Consider the following 5,487-nt stretch of genomic DNA (forward strand, 5'->3'; position numbering starts at 1 on the left):
CAGGCATGCTCAGCGCCTACAGAGAGACCCAGAAGCTCTGGAGCCTAGCCTACATGATACAGCCTTTGTATCTGTATTCTATTCAAAGCACTTCTTTTCACTGAATAATTCACTTCAAAGAAGCTGCTTTGCTTTCCAAGTTCCACAGACCTGGGCCTAATTTCTGGCACTGTGTTTCCTATAACCCAATTCTATTAGAATATAACCATGTGGCAGTTTTACGGAGTTTGTAATAATTGGGTTTCACCTGTTATACTTATTATAGTTTGTGCTGTGGTTTAATGATTCTTATCCAGGCCTCTCGCTGCCCGAGGGTTGAGAGTTCCAAACTGACTTTTAAAGGAGATGAAATAAATATTAGAATTATCATTTCAAGAGTGGAAAGTTTAAGATGGAGATGTTTGGTTGTAGGAATTTGAAAGTTGTTTTTTAAATTGTGAGGAGATATATCAATACTTAGAGTGACCCAAGGAGCTCAAAATAGAGGGAAATGTTTTGACTGAACTGATTCTTTTACGATGTTTTCAAGTAAAGGAGAGAATTAACGTCTATAATTGATGAGAATGCAACATTGCGTAATATTAAAAACACTTTTGGACCAGATGTAGTGGCTCCTTCCTAAACTTAGTGTTCACTGTTAAAATACAGATTCCAGAGCTTGCCTATAGATATTCTGATTTAGAGCCGGAGTGGGGCTTAAAAATAATGTGTTTATTTAAAAATAGTCCTTGGACCTCACTTTGAGAAACTTTACTAGAAGCTAGAAGACAAGAAGACGGGCTCTTCTCTTGACAGGACACTAAATGGCTTATCTGGCCTTTGACATGTAAGGTTGTGTCTCTTTTCAGTATCTCTGTCGATGATATTAGCAGTTCATAGTCATATATACATATTAAAGAATATAAATGTTTTTTCCCATGCATTATATAATTTAATATTCCTGGAATATTGCAAGGTACTTACTATTATCTGCATTTTATAGAAATAAATCCAGGGTTCAGAAGGGTTATCTGTTAGCTGTGATAAACAGCTCAGTGAAAGATCAGTGACAAAACCAAGGTGGAAAATCATGCTACTTTTAACCCTATACTGTGCCTGTCACTGTACTTCAGATGCAAAAGAAAGAGTGGATTCAGCCTATGTATACTTCCTACTAGTTACATCCTGTGATTTGGTCAGCCAGTATGGATAGAGGCAGAGTTATTTTCAGCCCGCATTTCCGCTACAATGGGGTTCAATCCCAAGCAGTTATTTTTCTGGTTAAATTGGTGGCTGAAACACATTAAGTATGAAGCTAATCTTTTTCTGGTCTAGACTATTCTGTTCTATTAATCACCGGCTTCCTTAATAATCAGATGGCTTCCTTAATAATCAATCCCATGGATTAGCACATGGCTTTGGGGGAATAAGAGACAATGGGAAAGGAAGGAACCAACAGAAATGAGTTGACTCTTGCAGCAAGAAATGGCTGAGGACGTCATAGCAGATTTTCCACTAGAATGTACATCAGTCAAATTTTATGACTGGGGAGAAGCAACAGTAACTCGCCCCTCCCCACCTGTGTTCTGAACAAATAGTGAAGTAAGGCAAACGGGTAGGAAAGATGTGTTCATTGCATGTAAAATGGTGGAGAGTGTGGCTTCTATCTGCCCACATGCAGGCTTCCTGATGCTGAAGTACAGAGTCACACAGCCTCCCCTCAGGGCAGAGCCTTTCAGCAGAAGCAGAAGCAGAAGTCCCTCCTCCGTGGGAAGGCTGCTCCCAAGAGGACAGGGCATGCAAGAAGCTGAGTTGTGCATGCTGGATTCCTCTCCCACTTTCACCAAACAGATGACTCCTCCTTGGAGATGAGAAAAGGTAGGGCAAGAGGCCAGAAGCTTTCGGGGGAAATCCCTCCTCCAGGGAACCGGAGGAGTGGGGAATAAACGTGCCCTCCTAGCAAACACATTCCATCCAATAAGATGTATGTGGAACTTGCAGTGGAAACGGGAATCCTGAGTAGAATTTGGAGGGGACGGGATTCCTGCTGGTAGAAGAAAGGGTGGAAGGAGAGTGGACCATTTCTCTGTCTTCTTCGTTGTTGACTTCAGTGGCTGCTTTCTTTTGCCTGCTCTGAGCTGAGAGAGTCTGCTTTCCTCCCACACCGTATTTCTGTCTTTGGAGGCTCCCTTGAGGAAACCTGCCTCCGCTCTAGCTTGAGATTTTGGCCCAGTACATCCAGCCTATTCCTCCCCATGCCCCCTTGCACACATGGCTTCATAATAGGAAAATACATCCTCCTGTCTTCAGCAGACAGAAATAGAAGGGCTATGTTTTTGAGAGGTTACTAAGTCGAAGACTTGCCTAGTAGCATTGTAGATATTTTATTTTCGGGAATTAGGAGAACATCTAATTTGAAGGGATAGGGAGTCAACAGCATTGCCCAAAACTTGCATCCTATTAAGCCCACACAGTCAAAACTCACTGAGTGACATCGGCTAGAGAGAACTCTATGGTAACCTAGGAAATAAGAATTTAGAGTGTCAGACAACAGAGAAAATCAAATCATTGTCAACTTGCTACAGGAACCCTGTTCAAGCACATATGTCACACAGTCAGTAGGCAGACATTTAAAAAAACATGCCTCCAAGCAGATATATTGCTTGGTTACTCCCTTAAAGCATTTTCATTTTTAATCTCAGCTCCAAGATTTTCTGTCCCTATTTTTGCTCCTGCTCTCCCGCCACAGAGCTTTCTTCTTACCATCACCAGTACAGATCCCACGTTTAAGAAGCAGAGCAGAGCAGAGCCGAAAGCAACCCGAATAGAACCCAAAAGTTCTATTCCAACAGCCTCATTTTACAAAAGGAAACTGAGTCTCGGTGACATTCACCGACTAGCCCAAGCGGCACAGCCAATGGTAGAAGGCAGCTCCCGCGGTCAGCCACTGATAATAAAAGAAGGTCATACAGTTACCTTACCGCAACTGTTTTCTATTTGTTCCCTTCTACCGCTTTAACATTTGAAAAGCAGTCTAATTTAAAAGCAATACATTGTAGTTTTGATTTGCATTTCTCTAATGATTCATGAGATATCATCTCACACCGGTCAGAATGGCCATCATCAAAAAATCTAGAAACAAATGCTGGAGAGGGTGTAGAGAAAAGGGAACCCTCCTGCACTGTTGGTGGGAATGTAAATTGATACAGCCACTATGGAGAACAGTATGGAGGTTCCTTAAAAAACTACAAATAGAACTACCATATGACCCAGCAATCCCACTAGTGGGCATATACCCTGAGAAAACCATAAAGAGTCATGTACCAAAATGTTCATTGCAGCTCTATTTACAATAGCCAGGACATGGAAGCAACCTAAGTGTCCATCAACAGATGAATGGATAAAGAAGATGTGGCACATACATACAATGGAATATTACTCATCCATAAAAAGAAACGCAATTGAGTTATTTGTAGTGAGGTAGATGGACCTAGAGTCTGTCATACAGAGTGAAGTAAGTCAGAAAGAGAAAGACAAATACCATATGCTAACACATATATATGGAATCTAAGAAAAAAAAAAAAGTCATGAAGAACCTAGGGGTAAGACAGGAATAAAGACACAGACCTACTAGAGAATGGACTTGAGGATATGGGGAGGGGGAAGGGTAAGCTGTGACAAAGAGAGTGGCATGGACATATATACACTACCAAACGTAAAATAGATAGCTAGTGGGAAGCAGCCGCATGGCACAGGGAGATCAGCTCGGTGCTTTGTGACCATCTAGAGGGGTGGGACAGGGAGGGTGGGAGGGAGGGAGACGCAAGAGGGAAGAGATATGGGAACATATGTGTATGTATAACTGATTCACTTTGTTATAAAGCAGAAACTAACACACCATCGTAAAGCAATTATACTCCAATAAAGATGTTAAAAAAATAAAATTAAAGTAATGCATAACCCTTTATAGCAGCTTCTAGGGTTGGTATTTCTGACGATTCTGTCCTTATAGGAGCTACTTGTTCTAATAATGTTGTTGCTACTGTTGATCACTATGTGCTTGACACTATGCTAAGTGCTTCTCAAATCTAATTTCATTTAACCTTCACAACTATGTTACCAGAATCTCCTAGAGGTTAAGTTCTTCAGGAGATAACATGTCAGATCTCATCAAATTCATTTCCAGCCTTTACCTTAGTATCCCAGTGAGGACAACGAAAGGATCATCCTTACCTTTAAAGCACAGACCCTGACTAATCATAACTGAATCCATTAGAGTGTCACGTAGAGGGCTGCTCACCCTGTGGGTGCTAAGTGATATTTCTAACGAGTTGTCCACGGGGGTGAGGGAGAGGGAGGTTTCTCTTGTTAAATACAGCTATCACAGAACTTATACAGAACTTGTCTTGAAGGCAGCAGGCCCAGGCTAAGGTGAATTACTGAGTCTATGACCCTGGGAAAGGTACTTAATGAGGAGTGGGGCCATGAGTCTTTGTTGAGGCCATGACACAGGCGCTTACTTTCTGCACCAGTATGTTGGAAATTCTGTGGAGTAGGTCTGTAGGCAAACCTTCAAATATCACCTCACCCTATTGAGTTAACCACACACAGTGCTCGTCACTGAAGTTCCACACAATCCCCTGTACTAGGTGCTTCAGCAACTTATTTTTAACTTTCATGACAACTGCATTATTGCCATTTTATATAGAAAAATGTTGAAGTTTAAAGAAGGCCTAATAAAAAGATCCTAGTAAATGATGGAGTTGGGATTTGTGCTTGGTGTGACTGGCTCCAAAGTGTGTTCTCTTTACATTATATCACAGAACCAACACCACCACTACCTCTGTTTAGCTCTGCCCCTTCCCACCCTACCCGGGAACTGCTCTGTCAATATAGTTTGTTTGGAATCTCTTGGACATGACTTATATTTTGAAAGAAAAATATTTAGGAATTCCACAACTGCTGGTGAAATTGATTTCCTAAGATTTCCCACTTGACTGATCGGGGACTGGCATTCCTAGTCATACCAGTTATTTGAGTACTTCATTGCAGGAACACTTACCAGCAATTGCTATCTGTAAAGTGTATCAAGTGAGTGTTCTTGCTGTGACAGCTCATGAGTTCCAAACTGCTTTTATAAACCCAGGGTTTGACAGAGCCAAGACAGATGTTAACAGTTCAAATAGTTTTTCACCAGTAATTTCTGCAGTGACGAATATGGTAACTTGGATGCATCTAATGGGTACAAACAAGGACAGATTAAGCAAATATAGTGCAGAGGGTTCACTTTATATTCTTACAGAAACTGGTTGGGTTTTAATCATTTAGTGTTTATTTAGTGCCTACTATGTGCTGAGAAATGTGCTAAGTGCTAAGGAGAATACAAACAGTTATTAGATATTGTTCCATCTCTAAGTGTATATCCTAGATAGAGTGGAAACACACACAAACACTAACACAAGCTCTATGTATTGTCAGTCAGCAAAATTTTCAAGGCACATATATGTA

The sequence above is a fragment of the Leucopleurus acutus genome (genome assembly GCF_964270905.1).
Source record: "Leucopleurus acutus genome assembly, chromosome: 5".
In the NCBI taxonomy this organism is placed as follows: domain Eukaryota; kingdom Metazoa; phylum Chordata; class Mammalia; order Artiodactyla; family Delphinidae; genus Leucopleurus; species Leucopleurus acutus.